At 33.3% G+C, this 18948-nt stretch overlaps 2 protein-coding genes across 16 annotated transcripts in view; both read left to right on the top strand.

Annotated features, from left to right (window-relative positions):
• LOC138702842 (lipopolysaccharide-induced tumor necrosis factor-alpha factor homolog) overlaps window positions 1–4194 on the top strand; it is a 65382-nt gene extending 61188 nt beyond the window's left edge. For all 5 annotated transcript variants that reach the window (XM_069830184.1, XM_069830186.1, XM_069830183.1 and 2 more), the window contains exon 6: window positions 41–4194. The gene's annotated coding sequence lies outside the window, so the exon portion shown is untranslated. The remainder of the gene's footprint in view (window positions 1–40) is intronic.
• A 2098-nt stretch (window positions 4195–6292) lies between these two features.
• rdgB (retinal degeneration B) overlaps window positions 6293–18948 on the top strand; it is a 426224-nt gene continuing 413568 nt past the window's right edge. For 10 of the 11 annotated variants that reach the window (XR_011332907.1, XR_011332905.1, XR_011332904.1 and 7 more), the window contains exons 1-2: window positions 6293–6449; window positions 16206–16287. The gene's annotated coding sequence lies outside the window, so the exon portion shown is untranslated. The remainder of the gene's footprint in view (window positions 6450–16205; window positions 16288–18948) is intronic. The other variant, XM_069830176.1, reaches the window with a different exon arrangement.

The raw sequence follows: 18948 nt of genomic DNA, 5'->3' as shown, positions 1-18948 counted from the left end.
GCTAACCACTCTACAGGCCACCACAGTAGAAGGCAGAGAGGCTAACCACTCTACCATGGGTGAATGCATACAGTGATGTATTGCATCATCTGTTAATTTTCTCGTTGACATTGTTTTATTGTTGTGGGCAGAAAATATGAATGTGCTCCAAAAATTAACACAAACTTTTAGACAAGGATTAGTGTTGTTTTGGAAGAAGGAAAGCTTATAGTGGTTTACAAAAAAAAAAAAAAAAAAAATCATATATACATATATATATATATATATATATATATATATATATATATATACACATAAACCGCGAAACCAGGTGGCCCGGGTTCGAATCCCGGTCGGGCTAAGTTACCTGGTTGAGGTTTTTTCCGGGGTTTTCCCTCAACCCAATACGAGCAAATGCTGAGTAACTTTCGGTGCTGGACCCCAGACTCATTTCACCGGCATTATCACCTTCATCTCATTCAGACACTAAATAACCTTAGATGTTGATACAGCGTCGTAAAATAACCCAATAAAATAAAAAAATACACATACATAAATCATAAAAGTGGCAAATTTTGGGATCATACTCCTCAATTAAATTCTACTTCCAGTTTTGAATCTGTTTAGAGAGTTAAAGTCATGTTTTTGTAGGCCTAATCATTATTTCAACGAAAATTCACGGAATATAATAATTGAATATAAGAGCCATAGCCTACTACCAGAATCTAATTTAAGTTAAATATTTGAATATGCAGTCTGCTTATGTTTCCATGGGCTAATACTGAGGCTTCTTTTAAACACCTCTCCTTTGAATTTTGCTTTGAGGCTCCTACATTTGGCTTAATTGTAAAGGAAATTGTGGAGATTTCATGGAAAATATTGCATCCTCTGCATATCCAAGTTCCAACATCAGATATGTTCATCATCATCATCATCATCATCATCATCATCATCATCATCATCATCGGTGCTACAGCCCTTGGTGGGCCTGGGCCTCCCTTAGTAATTGTCGCCATCCATCTCTATCTTGTGTAGCAGCCTTCCAATTCTTGCACACCAACTTTCTGGCATCCTCTTCTGCTCCATCAATCCACCGCAAGTGTGGTCGATCCTTGCCTTCTCTGATCTCCTGGATTTATTACAATTTTTTTGCAAGGTTCACTTGTTCCATGCATATTACATGTCCTGCCCACCTCAATCTGCTAGTTTTAACTGTATTGATTATATTTGGCTCTCCTAGAAGTCTATATAATTCATAGTTGCATCTTCTCCTCCAGAGATCTTCCTCAAATGTTGGACCATAGATCCTTCGCAGAATCTTTCTTTCGAAAATCTCCAATCTTTTTTCATCGTTCAGATATGTTCAGGAAAATTGCAAAAGAGTACTCCATTGTGTTTAATTTCCCTAATTGCTTCAAAGTGTCAGTGGAAAATGTTCAATTCAATTGAATGGCACTTTTTAGAAAGGAACTAAGTCAAAATTTGTCATTTTTATTTCTTCTGATGAAATGATTAATACTTGCAAGACTCAAAGATAAACAAAGGAAGGAACTTAAACAAACCTTTCCCTGTATCTCTAACATCGAGTTGATGTTTATATTTACGGCACCGGTACACTGGTATTTATTCATGAAAGTAAGTTCTTTTGCTCTCCTGAAAAATAGAACATTTTGACTTAGTTTCTTTCTAAAAAGTGCGATTTCATTCTATTGCACATTCGTATATGGTGTGCTTCAATTATATAAGTTATGTATGAATTACTAAAAACTAAGCTACTTAATATTTCTTTAAATGATATGTCATCAACAAATACACCAATACTGTTTGTCTTCATTGACAGTGAAGCCTACCTACTTTTCGAGAATTTGTTAAAACCTTAAAGTGGTAAAAATCTTGAAAAAAGAGAGTGAATACTCCAATAAACGCCATTATGTGCTTAAGTCATTTCTACGAAGCACAGTCACAGAGAATAGGAAACTCACCCACTTCCTTTCCCTAAGAAACAGTCTTGAACCGTAAATTTCATTCTAATTTCAAACATGTATTGTAAATACGTTTATTGACTTAGGTTTAAAATATAGTATCAACATAATCTTTGAGAGTCAAATGTTTTCTCTAATTCGAGAAAGAGTATGCATGTATATAAAAAGAAACTGTAAAGGAACATTATGTAGTTCGATTATTTAGTTTTAAGGAATGAAATAGATTAAACCTGGCATCGACATTGGGACTTTAATTAGGCAGATATGATGCCTGTATGCTGCGAATTTCTGTGAAAAATTGTATTGCTGAAGCAACATATCTCTACCATTTTTTGACTTACTTTACCTATTATTGAAAATAGGCAAATTATGAGAATGTCAGATTAACATTCCAGACTTGGTATTATTTTATTATTTAAAAAGTTGTCAGTCATATGGTACCAGTGTCTATTATTTAAAATAAATTGTTATAAAATACAATTCTGGTATTGTAGAGAATTTATTTATGTAGAAATTATTACATGAACTTTAGTAAAACAAAAGAGATATTATAGGTTTTCAATACAGAAGTTTAATATTATTAGAAAATTTCAACATGAAACGAATATTACTATTACAGTATAATAATTGTTTATTTTATAAAACTATAATAATTCAGAATGTAGCCTAAATTCGGCATTTCACTTTTTTATTAGGAGTTCATTTTAAATAATAAAATAGTTATGAGATTATTCATTTTATCTGGTAGTAAATACAGATTATATAAACTATTTTTTTAGTGTTTTTTTAATGATTTTAGCTTTTTCTACTCCCATCTTTCACTTACATAAAAATACCATTTAGTGTTGGTTTGTTTACCAATATAAACATGTAGTTTTTATACTTATATTACTGTTACTTTTTACAAAATTCTGTTTTGTTTACTAGAGAATGGTTGCCAAAAATTAATAAAGGAAAGGTTGTGTTTTTCGCCATCCATTTACTTATACATGTGAAACCATTACCGTCCTGCAGAATAAATTATTAACATTCTAAATACTAAATCATTATAGTATATAAAATTCAGTAAGACATTCTGTGCCATATTCTCAATGCTCAATTTATTTATTCACGCTACATTGCACATTCCCTTCAGCCTATGTATTTTCTCAACTGTTTTGAAACTCAGTAGTTTCATCTTTAAATATTTGTGTAATTGAAATGCAGTGCAGACATTGTAACCATTTTTTAATATTGTGTATTTTACTGGATATAGGACAGAGGAATTTAACACTGCCATAAGAAACCTATGTATAAAAACAATGAAGAAATAACTTAATCAGTGGGACATGTTTAGAAATGAGCAGGCTTTGACAATTTGTAAAACAAGAGAACATCTGGCTTTCACTTAGCAACCATAAATAATGTTCCACATAAATAATTTTTCCACACTAATGCTTTAATGTAGGCTCAACTTAATACTGTGAAAATGAAATACAACAGCAAACTGAATATTCACTTTTACTAACTGCTTTGACCAATTAAAGTGTACAGCTAATGCTGCCAATGAGCTTTACCCATGCTCTTCTGACTTAAAAAGAAAAAAAAAAACTTTAAAAAAATTGGTAACAGTGATTCCATGCTTTTCTATAACCTGTAAATAAATATATAAGTGGACGAAAAATGTATATAGACCCACAGTATGCTAATAGACACTGGTATGTGATTTCAATGCCTCTGAATCAAGACATACTGATGAAAGTTCTGCAAAAGACAATTAAAAAAGGGATGATATACATATTACTGAAATATGAGATTCATTAGTTGAGGATCTGCAATAAAGGAATATGTTAGTGGAATAATAGTTTTTAGTTCTATCCAGAAGTACTTTTTTTTTTCTTCTTTAGACCCTCCTGCCATATACTAAGGGTATTAGAAACATTATTTTGTTCTATTGAGGTAAAAGAGAAAGACGTGTGTTGTGCTGTATGTGATGACATTTATTCTCTTCTGATGATGATAATTCTATGAACAGTTGCATAAAGACGATTGCCAACTGACTGTTGGCATATAAATGTAGAATGTGATGAATAGAGAATTGGCAAATATGTTACCATATTGTTAAATTTTTATATAAATGTCCAAGCATTTTATGGAAATTCTACACTGTGTATATCTTAACAATGGTTTCATCAGTATTGTAGCAGATGACATATTTGTATGCTGTCAATTTATTAAATCCTTATTCATTTTACTACACGAGTTGTTATTCTGTGAATTCTGCTCTTCCAAGCATGGGTGGGTGTCCGTGCGCGCGCGCTTTTTTGTTATGTCTTGCATCCTAGATCTCTAGGATGAAACATTGTTGGATAGAATTTTTTTTTTCGATTATGGTTAGATTGAATTTCACTCATGTATGTTCGAGTTCTAAAATTTAACACCAGATGACAAGAGCAAACTGTGGAGCAGGGCAAGCAATGTAAAAGTGTTTGCATTTGGATGTCATCTACAGCAAAAATGCAGAATTAATTGCAGTACAACTCTGAATTTATTCAATGTAAAATAATTAATTTGTACCGGTCTAATTTTTTTTTTTTTAGAAATCTCACCATTCGTGAGCTGCCACAAGGGACAAAGAGTACTTCACCATATAAATGTTTACAAGTTCAGTGAACCATTAATTTTGTTTTGACAATGAAACTCCTACAAGTACATAGCTGCAAATACATTTTGTGATTGGTGGAAATATACGTAGTTTTAGAGAGGCAAGTGTTACATAAAAAAGTAAAGAATGCTAATGAACTTGGTTTCATTTCGAATATAGGTGATGCTTCAGGAGAGCAATTGATCCTTTCAATGCAGCTAAAGTTACAATCGGAATAATAGATGTACGTATTCCAAGCCTCTTAAACACATCTTTCATGAAGAGAGTAGCGGTACCTCTTGCTCCAACCAGAAGTCCGATTACTTCAAGCTCTTCTAGCTGGTACTGTTGGAGGTAATAGGGAATGGTAGGATTGTAGATATTCTTTTTTTCCCTTGTCCACTTCTGCTGGCTGTTCCTCAGTTTCGAAACGCACAGTGGGATCAATTATGAATCCAGATCTTGTAGATTTCTTGAAAGCTGTTATATCTATGCGCCGTGTACTGCCAGTGATGGAGAGACCATGTACTTCTTCAAAGGTGTTGTAATCGGCATCTTTAAGGGCAGTGGCTATAATTGATCGTACTTGGTGGTGTCTAGCGTTTCGCAGACCTTCGCCATGCTGACAGGATCCCAGGACGTGTGCAAGAGTTTCAACCTCGTTGTGGCAATGCCTACAACGGTTGTCCTGAGATCTTCCCGGCACAGCACGTACTGCAGCAACATTTCCAACCATTTTAATGCCATCGCGCCATTCGCTGTTGGAGAGTCCTTCGTGTTTACAAATCCATTTGTTGGCACTAGGATATTGTTTAAATAAAACTACGCCTTTCCCTTTCTGTGGATGACGACACCAAATATCAAATTCTCTGTTCGTCAGAAGGTTACTGTATTGGCTTTTAATTCTGAAATTCAAGCCTAACTGAAAGCAACAGTTGTGTGAAGGCAATAATCATTCTTAACAAAGCTTCTTTAGGAAGGAAAATAAATAATATTAAAACTTGAACAACTAATAAGCATGGAACAACAATGATGGCCTAACACAATGTTCCAGTGGATTCCAAATGGCAGAGGGCTTATGGGACAGACCAAAGAGATTGGTTTGAGGGCATCATGCCGTGACTGCTACGGATCTTCATGAGGAAGATACTCCAGATAGGTGAAAATTAGAAACAGGAAGGTGGCAGCATTTGCAAAACGTTTCTTAGAGCAGACTGCTACTATACAAAAGAAACATTTCTCCTTAGAGTTTGATGTGATGCAAAATAAATATTTATTATACATCTTGATTACACAACTTTTAACACTAGCACTTCAGAATGGGTCATCCTCAGTTCTGACCATAAAAGGTCGAAACATGTAAATAAGGTACGTTAGAATTTAACACAAAGTCTTATCATACATATTCCGAAATATTTATTATTTATAAATTTGTTCCAGGACAGAATGGAATAGCATAAAGCCTAATTCTGATTGAAAAAATTCCTCAGAGTTAGTCTGCTAAGATTCAGAAGATATAGCTATTATTATTTATAAGTATAAAAATATTCCTCAGAATTTATCTGCTATGATGCAGAAGATATAGATAATATTTATAAATAGGCTGACGTCAGGACATAATCATTTATTTTACCGCCAAACCAGGAGAGAATATACGCAAATGACATTAGCGACACTATAGCAATTATCCAAAACTACACGACATTGGAGTGTCGATTCCTGGTAATATGGCTCGTAGCGCAATCCGGGGAAATAGTTAAGAGCGACTTAATTTATTTAAATTAATTTAATAACTGAGAAAGTGTTGTAAAAGTGCGAAAGTGCGATTATTAGGACTTACAGTATCTTTATTGTCGTGCTATGAGGTAAGAAAATCGTGACAATATTTATATTATGAAGAAAAGTGACGTTCTGAATATGAGGGTTATCTTCGTCTGGATGTAAACTACTTCTAATTGTGAATTTAACAAGAAATGAGGCATAGTCGCAGAAAATTATGAATAAGAATCCAAAGTATCTTTACTGGTCTGTTTCTTATTAACTGAATCTATTATGCTTGTCACTTAATTGAAGCCTAACCTCTACCCGTCATGAGACGAGACTGGTTTCTAGGTGTAGGTGGGTCAATGTTCTGTGCGTGAAAGTAAACGGAATTGTAGTTTTATTTTCACACTGATACATATTCATGAATGGACTTCAATTAGTGGGAATGACTATAAGCAGTAGTAAGGTAGATTTCAAAATTTAACATCATACAAAACTAACCTAAAGCAAATCAATTTAATTATGTACGGTACCTATTACATTCAATTTATAAATAAACATACAACGGAATGTATTTTCCCTATGATGACTATATATTAATATTTATCTCAATACGGAATGTTAGTGTTGTTGTATAATCTCTATTTTACTTTGTGTCAAAACTCCTATCCTAAATTTTAAGTTCGATCCTTTGAAGTGTAAAATGATATCTTTGTTGATGTATAGCTGCACTAACACAACTTAGTTTAAACATATTAGATATGAATCATTTTATCCTTTCTTTAAAAATAATTTTGAATGGTGATTGTAAACATATTTGATCCTAAAACAAAAAAAAAATTATATTACTAATTTTGATATTAATATCCTTCGATTAGTTATAGCCTATATTGCCATCCCTCGCTTAGGCCTATAACTTATTATACAGAATATTCTGAAACAGTTTTATTGCTACGTTTATCAACCAAATACTGGACGAAAAAATAAATTAATCTGTTAGCAAATTGTCTCTTGCTTTATTTTTCGAGACCTTTGCTTGTTTATAGCATTTAATTCTGTGTAATGAAAAGAAGGATGATGTCCAGTGATTTTATGCAGCAATTGCGTGTTGCCAATAGCTAAGTTATTGACAATAATAGGTCCACGTTATTTTATCTATTGTCAGGGCTGGGCAAAATACTGACATCCAAGTATTTCAAATACAAATACAAAATACTTCAAATAATTGTATTTGAAATACAAATACAAAATACTTTAAAAAAATTAACCAAAATACCTTTGTATATCAAATACTCGATACAATATATAGGCCTAAAGAAATAAGAATATTAGTGAAAATCTAAAATATTATATTAACATTAAAAATATTTTTTTACCTCGAAGTTCTATGTAAACACTGTAACTGAACTTCTTCCTTTTCCCAGTCAGCAATGAAATTATGCTACATATGAATAACTACTGCTCTCTTTGAAAACAACCAGTTCCTCAAATGTTCATAAGATAAGGATCCCCTTGCTGGTGAATGAATAAATCCTGCAAAACAGAACAGTCTTTCTACAGGTGCCGAGGAACACAAACTTGTTATAAAAGCTTGTTTCACTGTTGGGTAATTCTCTAGAGTGCACAGGGTTGTCCCTTTGCCATTGAAGAATTGTATGAGCTCATACTCCAATGCAGACAAGTTCTTTTCTTTTTGCTTTTCAAAGTCTGTTTTACTTGAGTTGAAAACATAAAAATTGTTTTCATCGTCTGAACTGACCAAAGATGTAGCAGACAACTGCTCAGCTGATTTCACACACATATTCTGTGTCCTCTTCTTATCACTTAGTGAGGAAATGTCAGGTAGCCATCTCATCTTCAATGATGGGTGGAGCAAGCTGCCAAAATAGCTCAATTTTCTTCAAGGATCAGATCAAACATCACTTTAAATCTTGATGAAAGTGAACTTATTAGGATTGGAGTTACTTGAAATAGATGGCGTAGCTTGCTATATAACAGAATATGTAATCTGTTTTTGAGGGAAATTGATGTGGACAGAAGTTGGCCATAATACCACGTCTTCTCATTTTGCATTAAATCAAGGACTACAGCAATGGGTTTCAGAACTGCACAATATTCTTCAAGGTGCTGAAACTCGACATGTTTGAAGGTTGGCAATCCCAGTTTTTCACATATACTGTTTATATCATGTTTGAATTGCAATATTTGAGAGATTGAGTCATGAGAATTCCATCGAGTTGGGCAAGGAAACTTTAATGAATATTTCAAGACATCTGATATAATTTCTGAGTATTTGACTCTCCTGGACGCATTCCATAATGCTGAACACTTAGCAAGTGTTGGGTGATGGATCCTTGATGCTGTTGGAGATTTCTTTGTGGCATTAAGGAAATCAGTTGTGGCAATAAAACTAAGTGTATGGCTAGCACAACTGAAATGGGCAGGCAAATAAGACAAAAGTTCATTCTTCAAATCCAAATCCAAAACTTGAAGAACAAGAAGAAGAAAAAAGTATTTTGAGTGTTTGAAATGCAAAATACATCAATTTTATGTATTTAAATACAAAATACTTTCGAAAATCTTTACAAATTACAAAATACAAATGTATTTCAAATACTGCCCAGCCCTGTCTATTGTTATGTGTAACACTGGTAATTGATGTCCTTTCTCAGTCGGTGTCATTTACTTTCTTGTCGAGTTAATGCTTTACAGTAAAATGACAAGCCGAAGCAATTATAGTCAGAGCCTGATTTAGGCAGGAGCCAATGGTGCCTCTGCTCAGGGCCTCAAAATTGAGGAACAAACTTTCTTAAAAATAATTATGGAAATGAAAAAGACAACAACTCTGCCAAATGAAAATCAGGATTGAGGAAATAAGCAATTACGTAATGAATTATTATCTTAGAAAACGTATGAAAATTTACTTTATTGTTTTAAGTTTCGAGTCATAAATTTATTGAAGAGTTTGTGTTAACTTGTAAAAGTTAGCTGCCATGTAGCCTACAGTTTATTCACATTGTAACAGTAGGCGTATTTATGTAATTAATCACGAAGTCAACAACATTGTCAGTTCTCATTGCATTGAATGTTAAACCAAGCATCTAGTGCTTGTGTTCCTGGCATCTTGTATAATTTCTGTTAGTATAGGACCATTATCGGTAGTTTTTAGATGTTTTAAGAATGGAATTCCCAAAACAATATCTGAGTTAGAAACCAATGAAATAAACGGAAAGCTATTGAAATTCAACAATAGAAAAAACAACGCTGATCATTTTTTTTATCCAATGCCACCAGGTTGTCTTTTCGACATTTCTGATCTTCTCTCCTGGCCGTGGCTTAGTTGTAACCCACTTCTGAGGTTGGGGCGCCTGGAAGGCGGAGTTACATTACCCCGATGATGTGATAGGATGATTATGATAATGTGGTGCCAGGAGAGGTCTTAAATATAAACTTAATCTAAATTATTAAATAAGTATATAATAAATTTTCAATCTTAAGACATATCAACTTGCAGATGTTTATTTGCTATTTAATAAATATATGAATGTTTTCGCCATTTGGGGCATCTTCAGATATAACAAAAAACATATAATCTGGACCTATATTAGTAAATTATGCAAATAACAAAGAATAAGGAACAATGTATGTATGCAATACATGAGATTCATGAGCTTTATGTAAAATATGACATAATACAGGATAATTATTGATATAATCTTTGGATTTTGAAATTGAATTGGACGGATATTTTATACATATAGCTCATGTTACAAATAAAATATACAATTATGATTAAAATTTGTCAATAATGTTAAAATTTTAAAATTTATAATGATGATTGATAAAACAGATATTTTAAGAGTAATCATTAGCTGAGGATTGTCGTAGGATATAAGATAGTTTGCGTAGCTGATGTTTGTGTGTTATGTATGTGTTTCATTGAAAAACGTTCGCTAATGAACTAATGTTGTTTTATGTTGAAGATTGCTGTTACGTATAATCAGATTTGTTGAGATATTTGAATGAATGCTCGTTGGTTATGGATGTCGTGGAGTATACGATGATTTCGTAATAGATAAATCATAAGTTAGGTATGAATTTCAATCATTCAAGAGATCATTGGCTTATGAAATGGATGAATAATCCCCTTTAAGGAAAAATTCCTATGCTCTAACCGGGAATCGAACATGGGACGTCATGAACTATAGCCAGAAGCTCTGACCACTAGACCATGAGGCTGGTCGACGCTGATCATTGAGCAAGTATATCTGTTCATATGTTACTAGTAGTAACTCCTTTACCTACAGAGACCTCAAGTTTAAAAAAATTAAGATTGTTTAACACAGACTAATGAAGACTTTGGCATATAGAGACAACAATCCGCCACAGCTACTAAATTGTGGAGAGCCAAGGTATTTTTTTTTTTGGTACAAGTCTAAGCCAGAATTTAGGAAAAATGAACATGGCTTTTTAACCCCTGAATTACTGTATTAGAGGAAATTAGAGACAGTACCGGTACTACAACCAATGCAATCAGCTCTGACCCTGTCTTGTGGCCACACATAATCACTGATACCTTATGGGATCACTTTATTTTTAATCCTTCTCCTGAAAATAGAGAATTAATAAAAACCTCTGTGAAATAAATAGTACATGATGAAAGAAGACAGAATTTAAATAAAATAATATATGCCTTAGTTATCATATATGAAAAGATTCTTCAAATAATGCAGCTAGAATAGAAATGGGAATGGACAGTATCATGAGTACAATCCTAGTTAGAAACACAAAATACTTAATTAAAAGAATCCAAAGTGACCAAAATAAGTTTATGAAACAATATTTATTAAATCAAATTGCTAATACGACAAATAAAGCAATCGTGAATATTAAAAATAGAATCTTTAATATTGGGCTAGGGTGGTTATGGAATAGCTTAGCTACAAGAAATATGTCAGCAAGCCTAAATCTAATTAAATCAAGATGTAAAAATATAATAGGCAAAATGATCTTAGTAGTAACAATGAAATGCGATCTCTAATATTTTTTAATGAATATAAAAAATATGGGGAAGGAGTACATATATAGAAAATATGAATATGAAAGAAAGATTTGGACTAGCCTGGTTCAGACTGGGGATTTGGAAATTAAGAAGTAATAGAGGCAATATACCTCAAGGCACCTGCCCATTATGTGGACGGAGAGAGGAGGACATTCACATTGTTCTTGAATGTCAAAATACAAAAGATATACGGATGAAATTTATAAATGAAAAGTTCCTACAAATAAATAAAGAAATAGCTATAAAAACTGATGAATAATAACACAAAATTGCAAAACCAATTAGGTTTATATCTTTTTTGACTAAAAAAATTAGAATGGAAAGAATAAATGAAATAGAATTGAATGAAAAAAAAAAAAAAGAAAATAAATAAATATATAAATAAATAAAGAAATAGGAAGGTGAACAAATACTGATTGTAAATACATACTAGAATGAGTTGAGACTTGCACAAAACTAAAAGCAAGTGCAAGATAAAACAAAAAAAAAAAATTCGTTTATTAAATATGTAAATTGTAGAAATTGTATTGAAATAATACTATATTTTTGTGTAAAAAATTATTATAAAGTGTGTAATGTAAGGGTTCAATTGATTACTTGTATGTACTTTGTCTGTGATCTATAATATAATAAATATCATATCATATATGAAAAGAAGGGGCCTTATACACAAAATTAAACCCCGGATCTCTGAAATTGTAAATCAGGCTCTGATTATAGTAGTTGCTTTTCTGAAAGCATTCAACTTCTCAGGAAATAAAAATATGCAACAGCTGACAGCTCAGAATTAAAGAGAATCAGGCAGTAACAAATTTGCCAAAAAGGTGCTGTAGGCTACAGAAAACAGAGTGTAATTTAATTAGTGTGAATCCTTTGGAGGAAAAACAAAGGAGCTACATAATGGGTTTGATATTTGTTTACTGTAGTGGTACCAGATGTAGGGGGACATCTGTGACTAACCTTACCACAGTCCTCGGTTCAGACTAGGGACAACTGAGGCATTAGTGGAATGACTAGGAACACCAGTCTTGAGATCCATAGAAACAGATGACCTAGTTTAATATAGAGTGAACACAAAAGAATTTTACACTTCTCAAATGGAGTAGGAATTTACGTTGCTGGATTTAAGGGTTTGGTACAGCTTAAAGGAGTAAAATTTTGGAAATATTCAAAATTTTTTTTCCTCCATTACTGTTTCTTGTACAATAATGAAAATTAGTATGTGTAAAACACTGTCCTTGTGCTATGTGATAAACATGTTTTTACGATTAAAAAAAATTATTTATTTTTTTTTTCAAAATTCGAAGTTCACTGTGCAGTGATGAAGTGTTTCCTCCATAACTCAAAAAGTATCCAACATTCTGTGATGAAATTTTTTGTGTGTATTTATGCATGTCATGTCTACAATATGATGCAAAGTCACTTCTCTACCTTTGATAGATTGTCTGATAAAAAATAAATTCATTTTAAAAAATGGTCAAATATCTAACACAAAATAAAAAAAAAATATTGTTTATTAAGGAATGTAGTTGAAAGAGCATGATATTGTAAACATGAGTTTCAGCAATAAAATAAAAGAGAGAGAACATGAAAAAGTTAACAAGTTTATGAGTTATGAGGGAAACGCTTCATCACTGCACAGTGAACTGCCACCATTTTGAATTAAAAAATATAATGTATACCTACTACCGGAATCAACTGCGTTTGTTGACGCGACAAGACTTGAAGAGTCTTGAAGGAATTCTGTTGGAAGACGTTCAGGAATCTTTGCCCCATTGTAATAAAACCCTCAAGGCTTTGCAGAATGAGATCATTATACATCTCGCGACCAATTGACAAGAAGAAGATTGTGTTCTTCACAAACAAGACAGCAGCTCTGCCTGTGGACGATGAGTTCCAGAAACTCTGGCGTTCTGTGGCAGTTGAGAGCACGGATAACCCGAAGATAGAGGAATATCTGGAGAAACGGGGAATCTGCTCCATGGAAGATCATAGACCCAAGAAGGCAACATTCCACAAGCGTAAGAAATTGTAATATATTTCCCACAGTATACGAAAAACGTTTTGTACAATAGCGACGTATTCAGTACGAAAAATTCATTAGCTTCATTGTTTACTGATAATGTCTGAGCAGTGAATGTAATAACTCTGACTTTTGAGTGCAGAAGCATATAGAGTAATGTAATAAATATTATTTTTCGTTCGCAAAAAAAAAAAAAATTTAAACCGTAAAAATATTTTTTTCATATAGCAGAAGGACAGTGTTTTACACATACCAATTTTCATTATTGTACAAGATATAGTAATGGAGAAAAAAAAGTTCAATATTTCCAAAAATTTTACTGCTGTAAGCTGTACCTTACCCCTTAATGTGATGTAAATTCAGTAGTAATTCATTCTAAACTTACCTACGTATAATGATTTACTTACATAAGTATATCTAGAGTGTGATAAGATGGATTGAAAGTAATAAAACTCCAAGAAACAAATTACATAACTTTTTTTTTTCTGAAAACATTGTGCCTTATTTATTTTATAGCTTAAACCCTGAATAAAACCCTCATTTTCTCTTTTCCTCCATGTGATGACTTACAGTTATTGACTTCTGATCCGTCCAATTGACAGAATAACTCCCAAAGGGTTGTACACAATTCACAGACATCCCACATTTCCTACAAGTCTGGTTCTTTGTACAGGGTTCATCATAGCTAGCACCAGGTTTTATATATATGTATGTATGCATTTATTAACACTACAATTGGGTATACACCCGGTGGCAGTGATATACAGGGACATCATTTTATTTTTAATAACATTTTTAATATTAACCTGTCTATACCTTTAGAGAACTGGAAACACCGCTTGCTCCCCCCTCCAAGACTGGAGTTCGATGATACTGGCGTAAAATACAAATCACTCTACTAGGTATAGGAGGGAAGAAAAGTAGTTCATCCATTTACGTAAACTAGGAAATATCGCGATTTTGAGTTTGATAATTTTCATTAGGTTTTTCTTTAATCAAAGTACAGTACTGTATTAAGAATAAGTGTTTTTACTCACGAAGTGAGTTATCCATGCGAACGTATTCATTATGCAGTGTATACTGTCTACAGCACATTAGTGTACAATATAGAGAAACAAGTTACATTGAAAAATAATCATAATATGAATATTTAAACACAATTTTGAAAATGGTAACCGTTCATTTCGATACAGGCTTCAGTTTTTTTGTGCATATTATCGCACTATAGACTATTGCATCTAATTCCAATTGCCAGTTTCGTCCTTCGTACTAGTAACTCATGTTGAAATAATTCTGTACCTACTCTACGTACTGTAAATTCAATCTTCACTTCTGCCCGACCCGAAAATATAAAATTACTCAGACATGCTATCTACTGTCCGTCCAAGTGGTTATGCCGCAGGATTGTAGAAAGGGAGGAATCACGTGACAGTTAATTACTTAACGAGGCCCTTTTATTTAAGTTAAATTAAACAGCTGTATAATATTACGTAAACTTCCAATTCCTAAGAGAAATTAATATTTTCAGAAAAGAGCTAAGACAGCCCAGCTATTACAGAGGGGCGAGCAGAAGCAGGTGGGGGAAATCGGGATGCGACGTAGGCAAACGGACAGTACCTGTGCGAAAATATGATTCAATATTGAAAGCTCTTTCGTCACTGGAAAACGCGAACATATTTCTGGAACGTACTATATTCAGTAACTCAGTACTGCTTACTATCTGCGGTCTTGGTTCTGTGTGGAGTTGGAACTTCCTTAATAGAAGGGGTGGGAGTGAAGTACATTCAAAAACTCAGGTACAATAAAAATTGAAGTAAAAATAAAATGATGTCCCTGTATAATATACAATAAATTACAATTATAGAAATAAAATAAAATAAACGTAACTGAAATAAAATAAAATAAACGTAAATCTATAAATATTAGATGCAATAAACCTAGGACTATAAATAAAAACTATTCTATAATAACGCCTGCGATAAGCAAAAGTAAATCTAACTTATAAGTACTTCTTTTTCACCCAACTATTACCAATTTAAATAATTACATGTCACATTAATTAATTACATACCAACTTAATTATATATCATCTTAATTACATATCACCCTAATTTATTTACATATCAACTAAATTAGATATCTTAATTAATTACATATGAACTTAATTATATTATATCAACTCAATTATTTACATGACACAACTTAAATAATTACACTGCACCTCCAATTACATTTTCAGTCTAATCTTCTCAACTTTTCCTTAAAAGTATTGATTTTAAGAGGACCACCCTGAAAGATTGCCGCAGGTAAGCTGTTTCAGTCTACTATTGTGCGGTTAATAAAGGAAAAGGAAATTATATGCACAGATAGGGTCTGAAATATGCATAATAGGACAAGAAAATGTGCTAAAACATGCAACATCCAATGTTCTGTACAGTTTACTATCTTTCTAAAAATCAAAATATGAATAAGTCATGTAGGTGTATAGGCCTATTAACATCGTGCATTATAGGCAATATGTTCGGTTCAAGTTTGGCGAACCTTCAAAGATAGCCTACCAATATTGTATTATTGGTGTTTTGTGAGAGATAGTGTATTGACTAGTCGAGGTTTCAGTTTTAAATTCGTGCAGATTTTAAATATCTGCATGAATTTAAAAGTGTAAAGTTCTTTTGTGTTCACCGACTATTGATAAAAGCATTAGCTCTAAATTAAAGCTATTTAAATTTGGGTTTTACGTGGATTTTGAGCACAAGTTTTAATACTTTACAGATACGGTGAATGCCAGCATCATGCTACTTATCTGCAGTAACATCATTGCAATATTGCTGTTGAAATCGAGACTTTTGGACAGGTAAGAATGTTACTTCCATTGAAACTTCGATATCCTCCCACACCACAAATGGGACTGATGTCTGGTTTGTGTTGTGCTATTTTCATGATCAAATGAAAGTGTGAGATGGAATAACTTTACAAAAATATACTTGTTACATATTAAATATTAATTATTCCGTAAGGTACAAATTTTTTATTACATACTAACATATTTGTTTCATTAATTTCTTAAAGTTTTTATTTTTTATTTTATTGGGTTATTTTACGTCGCTGTATCAACATCTAGGTTATTTAGTGTCTGAATGAAATGAAGGTAATAATTCCGGTGAAATGAGTCCAGGGTCCAGCACCGAAAGTTACCCAGCATTTGCTCATATTGGGTTGAGGGAAAACCCCGGGAAAAAAAGCCTCAACGAGGTAACTTTCCCCGACCGGGATTCGAACCCGGGCCACCTGGTTTCGCGGCCAGACGCGCTGACCATTACTCCACAGGTGTGAACTAAAGTAATGTTTAGGGATCATGTTAATTTTAATTTGTTTTTATTTACATAAACAATGAAGCACAATGAGGCCAACACAAAAAAAATATACAGTATTCGTACACAGTCCAGGCTATAGTGATATTGGTTTGGAGTGATTTATTGAAGAATGTATTGAAGACTAATTTAGAAACCTGTTAAATAAATTAGGATGCTCTCTGGACCAAATGATCGTATTTTATTTGGTTGCAATAGCAATTAAGAAACATGTTAAAGGAATTATCTTGCACCAAAATGTATGCTCCCTGGATCAAAGTGATCGTATTTTTATTATATAAATATAATTCAAAGATGTGATCCCAAAACACGTTCAGTCCATTTTTTATGAAAAGGCTGGACTAGTTTTTTTATGCACCGGTCTACGGACTGAGTGAGTTTACAAGTGACGTGCACAATAACAGTAACTTTTAGACAAGGATTGGCGTTGTTTTGAAAGAAAACAGTCTTCAAATACAGGTTGATTATAAAGTCCCTATCCATTTTAGTGAAAACGGACGAATATGACAGTTTCTTCCTGCGAGAGGCGATTCGTTTATGTTTGTTTTATTAGTTTTGAGCACGACAGGTTTTTGTTTATAACAGTAGAACAGCAGTACTAGGAGAAATAAACAAACATTGTTAAAGTGAGTTCACACGAGGATTCAGATATTCAAAATGCTGCAAATTATTAAATCTTTCGTACCATCTGAATCGCGCGTAAGATATGAAGTGGAATATAAAAAATTTGAAGATTGGTGTTCCAAGAATAATGTGGAAATTATGTAGGAGAAGATAATGTTTACATACTTCAGTGAACTGTTTTCGGAAGTCCTAATTATCGGCCACATTATTTTATGAACTGATTTCTTTGGACTCAGAACAAATGCTCTTCGGATGGCGTCTACGTTTCGTCATTTGTCGATGGTCTTCCAGTGCACTTTTTCTCCAATAGGCTTCCAGTCTCTTTTAACTGCCTATCCCAACGACGAATGTTATTCTCGTTTGATTAGTCTCTAAACACACACCTTCATCTCAAACAGCAGAAATAACTAAAATGCTCTCTCAATATCATTCAATAAAAGAATAGTATTCCAATGGATACCATCCCATTGTGGAATCCTAGGAAACGAGAATGCGGATGATTTAGCAAAGAAGGGCAGCACTTCTACTTACAGACCTGTTACTAAATCTACGTATTACTCTGTGAAAAGATTTATTAAATCTACATACTTAGATTTCAACAAAAAAATTTGATAACACAATCTCAAGGGAAAAAATGGAACTCTCTGCATCATAATCCACAGTTGATTCGCGATTTACCACGCAAATCGTCTGTAGCTGCATTTAGATTGGCAACAGGCCATGATTGTTTGGCCAGACACCTGCATAGAATTGGAATATATCAGTCCCCTAACTGCCCATTGTGCAACTCAAAGCAAGAAATGGATTCGGAACACCTTAAAATCTGTGCTTCAGTGGCTAACCATGACAATATCTTTGAAAAATATTGGAGTGCAAGAGGTCATATGACTTTATTGTCAAATGCCTGGCATTAGAAAACAACAACAAATTTTGCCAGCCACAAAATACATTACACTTTCTTTGAACATCCATCTTGTATAATTAAATTGTAACAATGACACTTATTGCATTTATTCGATTATTAGGCTACCGTCTTTTGTTTCTTTCAGTGCCTCAAACTTACAGACGAAAAACTGTGAGAGTTTTATTTTCATCTGGCACCAATATTACATTTCTACCTTTATTCATTAAAATCACATAAATATAATCCTCTGAAACCCCACCATGACTTCTGGGACACGGTGTAGGTAGTTTAAGTTGTGTTCAACTCTGAAATCATATCCGCCTGCGTCGTATTGAGTCTGTTGCCTTCATCTCCCACCTAATCTCTATTTCTTTCGCACCCTTTCCCTTGTCTTCTCGCCCCTCTTTCACTTCTTCTGCGATCGGCCCCGTCAGCATTTCCGTCTTTAATCGCTCTGCCGTGCAGTTAGCAGGGGTTTGACAGCTTGATCGCGGACTTAACTGGCTGCACTCTATACCAGACGAGAGTGAGACTTTTTGTCACTTCCGTAATAATTCTGTATCTGTAGCAAAACCTCCGACTTCTCACCCGTCAGATTTTTTAAGGACAGGTGATG

Source organism: Periplaneta americana, chromosome 7 (genome assembly GCF_040183065.1).
Source record: "Periplaneta americana isolate PAMFEO1 chromosome 7, P.americana_PAMFEO1_priV1, whole genome shotgun sequence".
Classification (NCBI taxonomy): domain Eukaryota; kingdom Metazoa; phylum Arthropoda; class Insecta; order Blattodea; family Blattidae; genus Periplaneta; species Periplaneta americana.
The sequence above is the reverse complement of the archived record's forward strand: the minus strand, read 5'-3'. Positions and strand labels throughout refer to the sequence as shown.